We start from the raw sequence: 14,260 nt of genomic DNA, 5'->3' as shown, positions 1-14,260 counted from the left end.
GCTATGCGGGCTCTCTTTTGGTTCCATATGAAGTTTAAGGTGGTTTTTTCCAGTTCTGCAAAGAAGGTCATTGGTAGCTTGATGGGGATAGCATTGAATCTGTAAATTACTTTGGGCAGTATGGCCATTTTCACGATATTGATTCTTCCTAACCATGAACATGGAATGTTTCTCCATCTGTTTGTGTCCTCTCTTATTTCGTTGAGCAGTGGCTTGTAGTTCTCCTTGAAGAGGTCCTTTACATTCCTTGTTAGTTGTATTCCTAGGTATTTTATTCTCTTTGTGGCAATTGTGAATGGAAGTTCGTTCTTGATTTGGCTCTCTTTAAGTCTGTTATTGGTGTATAAGAATGCATGTGATTTTTGCACATTGACTTTGTATCCTGAGACTTTACTGAACTTGCTTATAAGTTTCAGGAGGTTTGGGGCTGAGACTATGGGGTCTTCTAGATATACAATCATGTCGTCTGCAAATAGAGACAATTTGACTTCCTCCTTTCCTATTTGAATGCCCTTTATTTCTTTTTCTTGCCTGATTGCTCTGGCTAGAACTTCTAATACTATATTGAATAACAGTGGTGAGAGCGGGCATCCTTGTCTGGTGCCACATTTCAAGGGGAATGATTCCAGTTTTTGCCCATTCAGTATGAAATTGGCTGTTGGTTTGTCATAAATAGCTTTTATTATTTTTGAGATACGTTCCATCGATACCTAGCTTATTGAGTGTTTTTAGCATAAAGGGCTGTTGAATTTTGTCAAAGGCCTTCTCTGCATCAATTGAGATAATCATGTGGTTTTTGTCTTTGGTTCTGTTTATGTGGTGAATTACATTTATAGACTTGCGTATGTTGAACCAGCCTTGCATCCCCGGGATGAAGCCTACTTGATCATGGTGGATAAGCTTTTTGATGTGCTGTTGCAATCGGCTTGTCAGTATTTTATTGAAGATTTTTGCATCTATGTTCATCATGGATATTGGCCTGAAGTTTTCTTTTCTTTTGAGTCTCTGCCGGGTTTTGGAATCAGGATGATGTTGGTCTCATAAAATGATTTGGGAAGAATTCCCTCTTTTTGTATTGTTTGGAATAGTTTCAGAAGAAATGGTACCAGCTCCTCTTTGTATGTCTGGTAGAATTCAGCTGTGAACCCATCTGGACCTGGGCTTTTTTTGGGTGGTAAGCTCTTAATTGCTGCCTCAACTTCAGACCTTGTTATGGGTCTGTTCAGGGTTTCGGCTTCTTCCTGGTTTAGGCTTGGCAGGAGGCAAGTGTCCAGGAATTTATCCATTTCTTCCAGGTTTATTAGTTTGTGTGCATAGAGTTGTTTGTAATAATCTCTGATGATGGTTTGAATTTCTGTGGAATCTGTGGTGATATCCCCTTTATCGTTTTTTATTGCATCAATTTGGTTATTCTCTCTTTTCTTTTTTATTAATCTGGCTAGTGGTCTGTCTATTTTGTTGATCTTTTCAAAAAACCAGCTCCTGGATTTATTGATTTTTTGAAGGGTATTTTGTGTCTCTATCTCCTTCAGTTCTGCTCTGATCTTAGCTATTTCTTGTCTTCTGCTAGACTTTGAGTTTTTTTGATCTTGCTCCTCTAGCTCTTTCAGTTTTGACGATAGGGTGTCAATTTTTGATCTCTCCTTGCTTCTCATGTGGGCACTTATTGCTATATGTTTTCCTCTAGAGACTGCTTTAAATGTGTCCCAGAGATTCTGGTATGTTGTGTCTTCATTCTTGTTGGTTTCGAGGAACATCTTTATTTCTGCCTTCATTTCATTGTTTATCCAGTCAACATTCAAGAGCAACTTGTTCAGTTTCCATGAAGCTGTGCAGTTCTGGGTTAGTTTTTGAATACTGAGTTCTAACTTGATTGCACTGTGGTCTGAGAGACTGTTTGTTTTGATTTCCATTCTTTTGCATTTGCTGAGGAGTGATTTACTCTCAATTATGTGGTCAATTTTAGAGTAGGTGTGATGTGGTGCTGAGAAGAATGTATATTCTGTGGATTTGGGGTGGACAATTCTGTAAATGTCTATTAGGTTTGCTTGGTCCAGGTCTGAGTTCAAGTCCTGGATATCCTTGTTAATTTTCTGTCTGGTTGATCTGTCTAATGTTGACAATGGGGTGTTAAAGTCTCCCACTATTATTGTGTGGGAGTCTAAGTCTCTTTGTAAGTCATTAAGAACTTGCCTTATGTATCTGGGTGCTCCTGTATTGGGTGCATATATATTTAGGATCGTTAGCTCTTCTTGTTGCATTGATCCTTTTACCATTATGTAATGTCCCTCTTTGTCTCTTATGATCTTTGTTGCTTTAAAGTCTAATTTATCAGATTTGAGAATTGCAACTCCTGCTTTTTTTTGCTCTCCATTTGCTTGGTAAATCTTCCTCCATCCCTTTATTTTGAGCCTGTGTGTATCCTTGCATGTGAGATGGGTTTCCTGGATACAGCACACTGATGGGTTTTGTCTTTTTATCCAATTTGCCAGTCTGTGTCTTTTGATTGGGGCATTTAGTCCATTTACATTTAGGGTTAATATTGTAATGTGTGAATTTGATACTGCCATTTTGGTGCTAGGTGGCTGTTTTGCCCTTTAGTTGAGCTGGTACTTGTTGTTCCTTTATATGTGTAGAGCCTCTTTCAGGAGCTCTTGTAGAGCGGTCCTGGTGGTGACGAAATTTCTGAGCACTTGCATGTTCCCAAAGGATTTTATTTTTCCTTCACTTATGAAGCTTAGTTTGGCTGGATAGGAGATTCTGGGTTGAAAGTTCTTTTCTTTAAGGATGTTGAATATTGGCCCCCATTCTCTTCTGGCTTGTAGGGTTTCTGCTGAGAGATCTGCTGTGAATCTGATGAGCTTCCCTTTGTGGGTAACCCGACCTTTCTCTCTGGTTGCCCTTAGTATTTTCTCCTTCATTTCGACCCTGGTGAATCTGACGATTATGTGCCTTGGGGTTGCTCTTCTTGACGAATATCTTTGTGGTGTTCTCTGTATTTCATGGACTTGAATGTTTGCCTGCCTTGCTAGGGTGGGGAAGTTTTCCTGGATAATATCCTGAAGAGTATTTTCCAGCTTGGATTCATTGTCTTCTTCGCATTTGGGTACGCCTATCAAACGTAGATTAGGTCTTTTCACATAGTCCCACATTTCTTGGAGACTTTGTTCATTCCTTTTTACCCTTTTCTCTCCAGTCTTGCCTTCCCATTTTATTTCATTGAGTTGATCTTCGACCTCTGATATCCTTTCTTCTGTTTGGTCAATTTGGCTGTTGCAACTTGTGCATGCTTCATGAAGTTCTCGTGTTGCGTTTTTCAGCTCCATCAATTCACTTATATTCCTTTCTATTTTGTCCATTCTTGTTAGCATTTCGTCAAATCTTTTTTCAAGGTTCTTAGTTTCTTTGCATTTGGTTAGAACATGTTCTTTAAGTTCACAGAAGTTTCTTACTACCGACCTTCTGAAGTCTGATTCTGTCATTTCATCACACTCGTTCTCCATCCAACCTTGTTCCCTTGCTGGTGACGAGTTGTGATCCCTTTTAGGAGGAGAGGTGTTCTGGTTTCAGGTGTTTTCATCCTTTTTGCGCTGGTTTCTTCCCATCTTTATGGATTTATCCACCTGTCGACTTTGTAGTTGCTGGCTTTCAGATTGGGCCTCAAATCTTTCAGATTGACGTTCTGTTTGTTGATGATGAGGTTATTTCTGTTTCTTAGTTTTCCTTCTGACAGTCTGGCCCCTCTGCTCTAGGTCTGCTGAGGTTCACTCCAGGCCATGCTTACCTGGGGTTCACCTGCAGCAGCTGCTGAACAGCAAGGGTTGTTACCAGTTTTCTTCTTCTGCTATCTTTGTCCCAGAAGGATACCTGCCTAATGTGAATCTGATCTCTCTTTTATGAGGTGTCTTTTTGGATATATAGGGGTGAGGGAGCTGCTTGAGGAGATGGTCTCTTGTTTATAGGAGCTCAAATGGTGAGCTGCGAGCTCTGTTGTTGTTCATTCAGAGCTGCTGGGCAGGTACTTTTAGGTCTGCTGCAGCGGAACTCATAAACTGCTTTTTGTTCCCAGGTGCTCTGTCCCAGGGATTTAGGGCTTTATTTATGAGTTTTCATTATGCTGCCGCCTTCTTTTTTTTTTTTTTTCCTTAAGACCTGCCCAGCCCAGCAAGGAGGCAGCCTAGTCACTGTAGGCCTATAGCAGCTTTGCTGAGCTGCTGTGGGCTCCACCCCACTGTGGAGTGAACTTCCCTGCAGTCCTGTTTATATGGGTGTAGTTAGAACTGCTTTGGCGATGGTTGCCCGCCTCTGTTGGGGCAGAGTCTCTGCTGTGGCGGGTTGCCTTGGCAACGGCGGGCTGCCTCGGTAATGGCAGACGCCCCTCCCCCACAGAGCTGGACTGTCCCGGGTTCAGCTGCACTTGCTGTGAAACTCTCAATCCAGAGTTTCTGGTTGCTGTTCTTTTGTGGGGGTGGGGCCAGCCGAGCCTGATCGCCTGGCTCTCTGCCTCAGAGCCTTTTTTCAGTTGGTGCTCCAGTCGCCTGTTGAAGAGGCGCCGGGGTCTGTTTGTTTTCCCCTGCGGCCACTCACTGTGCTGGCTTAAACAGCGGCACTCAGGTTTGTGGCGCTTTTTTTTTTTTTTTTGCCCTGGAATCTACTGTCCTGGTTCTCTGTTCAGTCCCCTTTTTGAACCGGCGTATGGGTGACTTCCCGTGGCTCCAATCGCCAGACAAAAGGGCCCCCGGCCCGGTGTATTTTGTACGGAGAACCGCGGTTCCGGGGCGCCGACAAAGCAGCCGTGCGGGGCAAAGCAGCGGCGCTGGCCGAAACAGCCACGCTGGCGACTGTGGAGCACCTCTGCCCAGGAATTTTCTAGTCTGTGGGCAATAAAAACGCGGCGTCCACTCACCCTCTGCGCTTTCACTGGGAGCTGCAATCCTGAGCTGTTCCTAAATGGCCATCTTGGATCGTCCCGCCTGGTGGAAGAAATTTCAAAGCAGCAAAGCATTAAAGATGTGGCCTGGCTGCTTCTAGCAGCATATTCTCAGTTGTGGGAGAAAATACATGACTTAAAGTTAGAATTCATATTTAAACAGAAAGCAGAGTATAAAAGTTTGGACAATTTGCAGGGTAGTCATACAGCAAAGAAAGAAAAATGCTTTCATTTTAGGAGAGGAATTTAAGCAGGCTGTGAAACAAACATTTGCTATAGGTATTTGAATAACTAAAAGGGAGGCAAGTGTTGATACCCAAGACAACAGGAAAAAGAATTTTAAGGAGTTTCAGAGAACTTCATGGCAACTACTTCCTTCGCCATCCCAGAGGCCTAGGAGGAAAGAATGATTTCATAGGGCAGGCCAAGGACTCTACTACACTGCACAGCTTCAGGACACTGCTTCCCACATCCTATCCACTCCAGCTCAAGCCGGGGGCCAAAGGGGCCCAGGGACAGCTTGAACTGCCACTTTGGAGAATGCAAGTCTTAAGTCTTGGTAGCTTTCATGTAGTATTACACCAGCAGGCATGCGGAGTCCAACAGTGAAGGCTTGACAGCCTCTACTTAGATTTCAGAGGATGTATAAGAAAGACTGGGTACCCAGGCAGAAGTCTACTGCCAGGGCACAGCCCTCACAGCAAATCTCTGTGAGGACAGTGCCAAAGGAAAATGTGTGGTTGGATACCCCAGCGTCCCCACTTGGGCACTGCATAATGGAGCTGTGGGAAGGGGCCTGCCACATTCCAGTGCCTGGAATGGTAGATCCACTGACAGCTTGCAAACTTAGTGTGAAAAAGCTACAAGGACAGAGCTGCCCAAGACCTTGGGAGCCCACTCCCTTGCACCAGTGTTCCCTAGATGCAAGATATGGAGTCAAAGGAGATTATTTTGGAGCTTTCAGATTTAATGACTCTCTTTCTTGGTTTCAGACATGCATGGGACCCATTGCCCCTTTGTTTTGGCCAGTTTCTCTCTTTGGAATGAGTATGTTTACCTAATGCCTGCATCTACATTGCATTTTTGAATTAATTTTTTTTTTTTAATTTTACAGGCACATAAGTGAAAGGGGATGAGTCTCAGATGAGACTTTGGACTTGGACCTGGAACATTTAAGTTAATACTAGAATGAGTTAGGACTTTGGGGAACTGTTTGGAAGAGATTATTGTATTTTGTAATGGGAGAGAAACATGATATTTGAGGGACCAGGGGCAGAATAATATAGTTGGATATTGGTCGTTACCCAAATCTCACGTTAAAATGTTATCCCCAATGTTGGACTTGGGCTTTGGTGACAGGTGATTGGATTATGGGAGCAGATTCTCTATGAATGTCTTAGTGCTGTCCTTGTAATAGTGAGTGGGTTCTCACTAGACATGTTCTTTTCCCCATCTTACTAATGCTTTTGCCATGTGATATGCCCTATCCTGCTTTACCTTTTGTGTTAAGTAAAAACTCCCTGTGGCTTCTCAAGAAGCTCAGCAGATACCAGTGTCATACTTTCTGTACAGCCTGCAGAACTGTGAGCCAATTAAACCTCTTTTCATATAAGTTACACAGTCCCTGGTATTTCTTTATAGTGATGCTAGAATGGCCTAACACAGGCATATTGGGTTTCTGGTGATAAATTCACTGTTCGTCTGATGGAGATTTCCTTATATGTTACTTGACACTTTTCTCTCGTTGTTTTTAGGAGTTTGTTTTTCACTTTTGATAGTTTATCTGTAATGCACCTTGGAGAAGACTTGTTAGGTTGAATATATTTGGGGATTGTTGAGCTTCCTATATCTGGATGTCTACATCTCTTACAAGAGTTGGGAAGTTTTCAACTATTATTTTGTTAAATAGTTTTTCTATTCCTTTGCTAATCACTCCTCTTTCTAGGCCTCAAGAAAATATTTCACCACTTTATGGTATCCCATATGTCATATAGGCTTTTATTCTTCTTTTTTCTTCTTTTTAAAAATTATCTGACAGGGTTATTTCAGAACATCTGTCTCTCATGTTCAAAAATTCTTCAGTTCTTGTCTTTTGTTGAAGCTATTGATTGTACTTTTATTTCATTCATGGAATTCTTTAGTAACAGGGATTCTGGTTTTTTTGTTTATGGTATTTTTGGCATTTTTATTCAGATCAGGAATTTTTTTCCTATTTCTTTATATTGTTCATGTGTGTTGTTTTACTTAATTGAACTGTATGAAGACTATTATTTTGAATTGTTTTTGAGGAATTTCATAATTTTCTTTTATTTGAAACCTGTTCATGGGAATTATTGTGTTCCTTTGCAGGTGTCATGTTTTCTTGCTTTTTAAATGTTTCTTGTGTCTATGTTGATATCTGCACATCTGGTATAATAGTTGTTCCTTTCAATTTTATGGATTATCTTTTTCCTAAAGATGTATCTATAGTCTTGGTTCGGTAGGATTCTTTGGCTCTGATTTTGGGTGAGCCCAGAATCATAGTCTCCATATGATTTATTTGGGCTGAGGTACAGTTGTTAGTGGAGGCTACGACAAAGCTTTGTTTGGTACAGGCATGCCAAGCAGGATGGTTCTGGGTTACTAGTAGTGGTGACAATAGGCCAGGCATGCCAATCCTCAATCCCTAGGGCTGCGTATATGGGGTACCATCCATGGTGGTGATGTGTGTACATAAGCCTGTCCTAAGTATCCAGGATGGTGTATGGGGTGTGGTGAGTCATTTCCCAGGTCACTGTGGGGGCACTAGTTTCTATACCAACTGTGGCAGGTGGAAAGGGCCTGCCCTCAGGTCCCTCACTGTAGGGTACCAGCAGTAGTAGACAGAATGGGATAACCCTCAGCCCCTTGATAACATGTGTGGGCATTATTAGTGGCAATGGGAGGAGGGAAGAGCCTGTTCTCAGGTTTCCTGAAGGTTTGCATGTGTGCTGAATGTGATAGGTGGAGCATGGCATGTACTGCTGTAGTCCTTCATACAGCATGCTCATGTGCTAAGGCAGTAGCAATGAGTGGGGCAGGCTTGTCTTAAGCCCCACAATGGTATGCCTGGGTCCCAGTGGTGGTGAGCGAGGTAGGCCTTTCCTTGGGCCTCAGTAAATGCATCAGTGGCTCAGTTTTCATGTTCCCTGAATATGCATGCAGATGTGTAGTGGCCCAGCTGCTGGAAGGAATAGGATTGCTGCTATTAGCAATAACCCAACACAGGCAGGTGTGAGGCTATGGGAAGTGCAAGTTTTGGCTCCTGTTGTCCTGTGGGAGGACTTTGTAGTGCATTCCACTACCGGTTCCCTGGAATATTGGACACTGTGTAGGCTAGACTGCTGAGGAACCACCCACACAGCTGGGTCCAGCTGGCTTTGTATTGCTGTAGACCTCTGATTGAACATAGGAGAATATCAACAGGGTTCCAGGGATGTTGGCGATGCAGGAGATGTTAGGTTCCAGGGCAGGATGTAGTCTAGTGGGGGCTGGGCTCTCTGAATCATATGGTGTTCCAGTTCCTTGAATCTCAGTGTGTTTGTGAGACCCAACATGAACTCTTTCTGGACAAATACCATCATATGCACACCAGGCATCTTCCTAAATGGTTCTCAGGACCCAAGTAGGTCAAGTTTTTTTTTTTTTTCCCCCTGTGGCTAAGATTGTAGGAGTCCACATTGAGAATGTGGACCACTGGGTATCTATCTCTTTTCCTTGCAAAAGGGAGTTCCTCCTGACTCTGAGTCAATCCAGGCCAGCTACTTTGCTTTTTTCTCCGTTTATATCTCATAGGTTACCTGTCACTTCTATATGGAATTCCAGTGTTCCAAAGCTCTAGTCAACATGTGGTTATTTACTTGTTGTTTGAGTCCATCACTGTGGAAAAAGTGAGCTCTGACACCTCCAGCCAGCCATCTTGAAGGCTGCTTTTTAAAATTGATACATAGTAATTGCACATATTTTGAGAATTGTCCATTCATGTAATTTGCCCACTTTTCCATGGATTTATTTGGTTTTTGCTTGTTGATTTAAGTCTCCTATAGATTTTGGACCCCAGGCCTTTGTTGGATGCATAGTTTGCAGATATCTTCTCTTTCTGCAGGTTGTCCGTTTGCTCTATTAATAATTTCTTCTGCCATGCAGAAGCTCTTTAGTTTAATTAGGTCCCCCTTGTCTATTTTTGTTTTTGTTGCAATTGCTTTTGAGGATTTAGCCAAAAATTATTTGCCAAGGCCCATGTTGAGAATAATATTTGCAAGTCGTCTTATAGGATTTTTATAGTTTGAGATCTTAAGCTTAAATTGTTATTTTTTGTATCTAGTGAAAGGTGGGTGGCGGGGTCCAACATCGATCTGCATATTGCTAGCCAGCTATCCCAGCATCATTTATTAAATAGGGAGACCTTTCCCCATTGCTTGTTTTTGTCAGCATTGTTGAAGTTCAGATGGTTGTTGGTGTATGGATTTAATTCTGAGTTTTACATTCTGTTCTATTTGTCTATGTGTCTGGTTTTATACAGTACCAAGCTATTTTGGTTAATGTGGCATTATAGTATTGTTTGAAGTCAAGTAGTGTGATTCTTCCAGCTTTGTTTTTTGCTTACGGTTGCTTTGGCTATTCAGGCATTTTTTTGTCTCCCTATGTCTTTTAGAGTAATTTTTTCTAATTCTCTGAAGAATTATATTGGTATTTTGATAGGAATAGCATCAAATCTGTAAATTGCTTTAGGCTTTTTGGTCTTTTTATAATATTGATTCTTCCAGTTTGTGAGCACTGAATGTTTTTCCACTTCTTTGAGTCATCTCTGATTTCCAACAGTAGTGTTTTATAGTTCATTTTTTGGACATCTGTTACCTTCTTGGTTAGCTGTATAGCTTGTTTTCTTGGTTTTGTGTGTATACTCAGCACTGAGATTGCTGGATTATATGATAGATCTACTTTTAGTGTTTTGAGGAACCTGCATACTATTTTCCATAGTTGTTTACTAGTATACATTTCTACTAACAGTTATGTGTGTTCTCCTTTCTCCATATTCTTGCTGTCATTTGTTATTTTTTGTCTTTTTCATAATAACTATTTTAACTAGGGTGAGTTGATATGTCATTGTGAGTTAAATGTTATTTGCCTTATGATTAGTGATGTTGAGCACTTTTTGTATATATATTTGCTATTTCTGTGTCTTTTCTGAGAAACGTCTGTTAATATTATTTGCATATTTTAAAATTAGATTACTTATATTTTTTACTGTTGTGTTCTTTGAGTTTCTTATATATTCCAGTTAATCTCTTATTAGAGGAATAGTCTTCACATATTTTCTTCTGTTTTGTAGGTTGTCTCTTTGCTCTATCGACTGTTTCCTTTGCTTTGCAGAAGGTTTATTTTTTTAGCTTAATATAACCTCATTTGTTTATTTTTTCTTTTGTTTTCTGTGAGTTTGTGGTCTTGCTCAAAAAAGTCTTTCCCAGGTCAAGGTCTTGAAGTGCTTCCCCAATGTTTTTGTCTCATAATTTTATACTTTCACATACTCTGTTCATTTATTCTGTTCACATACACCGTTAATTTATTTTGACTTTATTTATTTATTTATTTTGTACATGGTTAGGGATAGGAGTTTAGTTTCAGCCACTGTGAAAGGAAGTTTGGAGATTTCTCAAATAACTTAAAACAGAGCTGCCATTCAACCCAGCAATCCCATTACCAAGTATGTACTCAAAAGAAAATAAGCCATTCTACCAGAAAGACACATGAAGTTATATGTTTATTGCTACATGAGTCACAATAGAAAAAACATGAAATCAACTTAGGTACTCATAAATGGTAGATTAGATAAAGATAATGTGGGACATATGCACAATGGAGTGATGGAGTACTATACTGGGATAACTGGATGTCCATATACAGAAAAATGATATCATCTACTTTCCAATAACATGGATGGAGTTGGAGGCTATAGTCCTAAGTGAATTAACAGAGGAAAAGAAAATCAAATGTTACATGTTCTCACTTATAAGTGGGAAGTAACCATTGAGCACATGTGGATATCCAGTAATACTAGCACCTTTTATTGAACAGACTGTTCTTTTCCTAGAGACAGTTCTTGACGACTTTGTCTAAAATCATTCATCTGTATATATATAGATTTATTCTTGTGTTCTGTATTCTGTCTTTTCTGTTTCTTTGTCTATTTTAATGTTAGTACTATGGTGTTTTAGTTGCCATACCTTGTAGTATATTTTAAAGTTAGATTATGTGATATTTCCAGCTTTCTTCGTTTTGCAAAGGATTTCTTTACCTATTTGGTGTCTTTTGTGATCCATATGAATTTTTGAATTTTTTTTTCTATTTATGTAAAGAATGTCGCTGGTATTTTAATAGGAATTACATTGGATTTGTAGATTTCTTTGGGTTAATGGTAATTATTACAATGTTAATAATTTTAATCCCTAAATATGTGATGTCTTTCCATTTTTTTAACCACCTGAATTAACTTTGTCAGTCTTTTATAGGTTTTTTTCTAAAAAATCATTTTTCACTTTCTTTGTTCAGTTAATTGCTTTCTTGATTTTTCCCCCAATTCTTTGCTACTATATAAAAACACTACTAATTTTTCATGTTAACTTTGTATCCTGCAAATTTACTAAAGTTTTAAATTGACTCTAACAGGTTTTCTTGGGGAAGTTTTTATGGTTTTCTGTATGTAAGATAATGTCATGTGTAAACAGGTAAAATTTGACTCTCTTTCCAATCTCGATATCCTTTATGTCTTTCTCTTGTCTAATTGCTCTGGTTAGGAGTTCCAGCACCACATTGAGTAAGAGTGGTAAGAATAGTCATCTTTGTCTTCTTCTAATTCTTGTTTGTTTATTATTATTATTCTTATTATTATTCTTATTACACTTTAAGTTCTGGGGTACATGTGCAGAATGTGCAGGTTTGTTACACAGGTATACGTGTGCCATGGTCATTTGCTGCACTCATCAACACATCATCTACATTATGTATTTCTCCTAATGCTATCCCTCCCCTAGCCCTCCATTTCCCAACAGGCCCCTGTGTGTGATGTTCCCCTCCCTGTGTCCATGTGTTCTCATTGCTCACCTTCCACTTTTGAGTGAAAACTTGCAATGTTTGGTTTTCTGTTAGTTTGCTGAGAATGATGGTTTCCAGCTTCATCCTTGGCCCTGCAAAGTACACAAACTCATTCTTTTTTATGGCTGCATAGTATTCCGTGGTATATATGTGCCACATTTTCTTTATTTAGTCTATCATTGATGGGCGTTTTGGTTGGTTGCAAGTCTTTGCTATTGTGAACAGTGCCACAATAAATATATGTGTGAATGTGTCTTTATAGTAAAATGATTTATAATCCTTTGGGTATATACTCAGTAATGGAATTGCTGGGTCAAATGGTATTTCTAGTTTTAGATCCTTGAGGAATCACCACGCTGTCTTCCACAATGATTGAACTAATTTACGCTCCCACCAACAGTGTAAAAGCATTCCTATTTGTTCACATCCTCTCCAGCATCTATTGTTTCCTGGCTTTTTAATGATCATAGTTTTAACTGGCGTGAGATGGTATCTCAATGTGGTTTTGATTTGCATTTCTCTAATGACCAGTGATGATGAGATTTTTCTCCTATGTTTGTTGGCTGCAGAAATGTCTTCTTTTGAGAAGTGTCTGTTCATATTCTTTGTCAACTTTTTGAGGGGATTGATTTTTTCTTGTGAATATGTTTATGTTTTTGTAGATTCTGAATATTAGCCCTTTGTCAGATGGATAGATTGCAAAAATTTTCTACCATTTTGTAGGTTGCCTGTTAACACTGATGATAGTTTTTTTTTTTTTTTCTGTGTAGACTCTTTAATTATATCTCATTTGTCAATTTTTGCTTTTCTTGCCATTGATTTTGGTGTTTTAGCCATGAAGTCTTTGCCCATGCCTATGCCCTGAATGGTATTGCCTAGGTTTTCTTCTAGGGTTTTTATGGATTTAGGTCTTATGTTTCAATCTTTAATCCATCTGCAGTTAGTTTTTGTATAAGGTGTAAGGAAAGTGTCCAGTTTCAGTTTTCTGCATATGGCAAGCCAATTTTCCCAACACCATTTGTTAAATAGGGAATCCATTCCCCACTGCTTGTTTTCATCATGTTTGTCAAACATCAGATGGTTGTAGATGCATGGTGTTATTACTGTAGCCATTGTTCCATTCCATTGGTCTATATCTATAGATATAGAGATATAGATGTAGATATAGATATATAGATATAAATATGTTTTGGTACCAGTACTATGCTATTTTGGTTACTGTAGCCTTGCAGCATAGTTTGAAGTCAGGTAGCATGATGCCTCCAGCTTTGTTCTTTTTACTTAGGATGTTCTTGTCTACGTGGGCTCTTTTTTTTGGTTCCATTTGAAATTTAAAGTAGTTTTTTTCTAATTCTGTAAAGAAAGTCATTGGGAGCTTGATGGGGATAGCACTGAATCTATAAATTACTTTGGGCAGTATGGCCATTTTCACAATATTAATTCTTCCTATTCATGAGCATGTAATGTTTTTCATTTGTTTGTGTCCTCCCTTATTTTCTTGAGCAGTGGTTTGTAGTTCTCTTTGAAGAGGTCCTTCACTTTCCTTGTAAATTGTATTCTTAGATATTTTATTCTCTTTGTAACAATCGTGAATGGGAGTTCACTTATGATTTGGCTTTCTGCCTGATACTGGTATATAGGAATGCTTGTGATTTTTGCACATTGATTTTGTATCCTGAGACTTTGCTAAAGTTGCTTATCAGTTTAAGGAGATTGAGGGCTGAGATGATAGGGTCTTCTAAATATACAATTATGTCATCTTCAAATAGAGAGAATTTGACTTCCTCTTTTCCTAATCAAATACCCTTTCTTTTTCTTGCCTGATTGTTCTGACTGGAACATCACATACTATATTGTATAGGAGTTTTGAGAGAGCGCATGCTTGTCTAGTGCCAGTTTTCAGAGATTATTTCCAGTTTTTGCCCATTCAGTATGATATTGGCTGTGGGTTTGTCACAAATAGCTTTTATTATTTTGAGATACATTCCATCAATACCTAGTTTATAGAGAGTTTTTAGCATAAAGGGTGGTTGAATTCTCTGCATCTATTGAGATGATCATGTGGTTTTTGTGTTTGATTCTGTTTATGTGATGGATCACGTTTATACATTTGCATGTTGAACCAGCCTTGCACCCCTGAGATGAAGCCTACTTTATCGTGATGGATAAGCTTTTTGATGTGTTGTTGCATTCAGTTTGCTAGTGTTGTTGCATTCAGTT

At 39.4% G+C, this 14,260-nt stretch overlaps 1 long non-coding RNA gene across 1 annotated transcript; it reads right to left on the bottom strand.

Annotated features, from left to right (window-relative positions):
* Positions 1 to 489: 489 nt before the first annotated feature.
* Positions 490 to 14,026, bottom strand: LOC116541719. The gene is made up of 3 exons (XR_004264912.1): positions 13,886 to 14,026; positions 12,050 to 12,055; positions 490 to 550 (listed from the first exon to the last, which is right to left on the bottom strand). It is a non-coding gene; the product is annotated as an uncharacterized LOC116541719 (long non-coding RNA).
* Positions 14,027 to 14,260: the final 234 nt, after the last annotated feature.

This window comes from Sapajus apella, unplaced genomic scaffold (genome assembly GCF_009761245.1).
Source record: "Sapajus apella isolate SASKATOON/1434 unplaced genomic scaffold, GSC_monkey_1.0 scaffold154, whole genome shotgun sequence".
Taxonomy (NCBI): Eukaryota; Metazoa; Chordata; class Mammalia; order Primates; family Cebidae; genus Sapajus; species Sapajus apella.
This window is presented reverse-complemented; position numbering and strand designations above follow the sequence as displayed.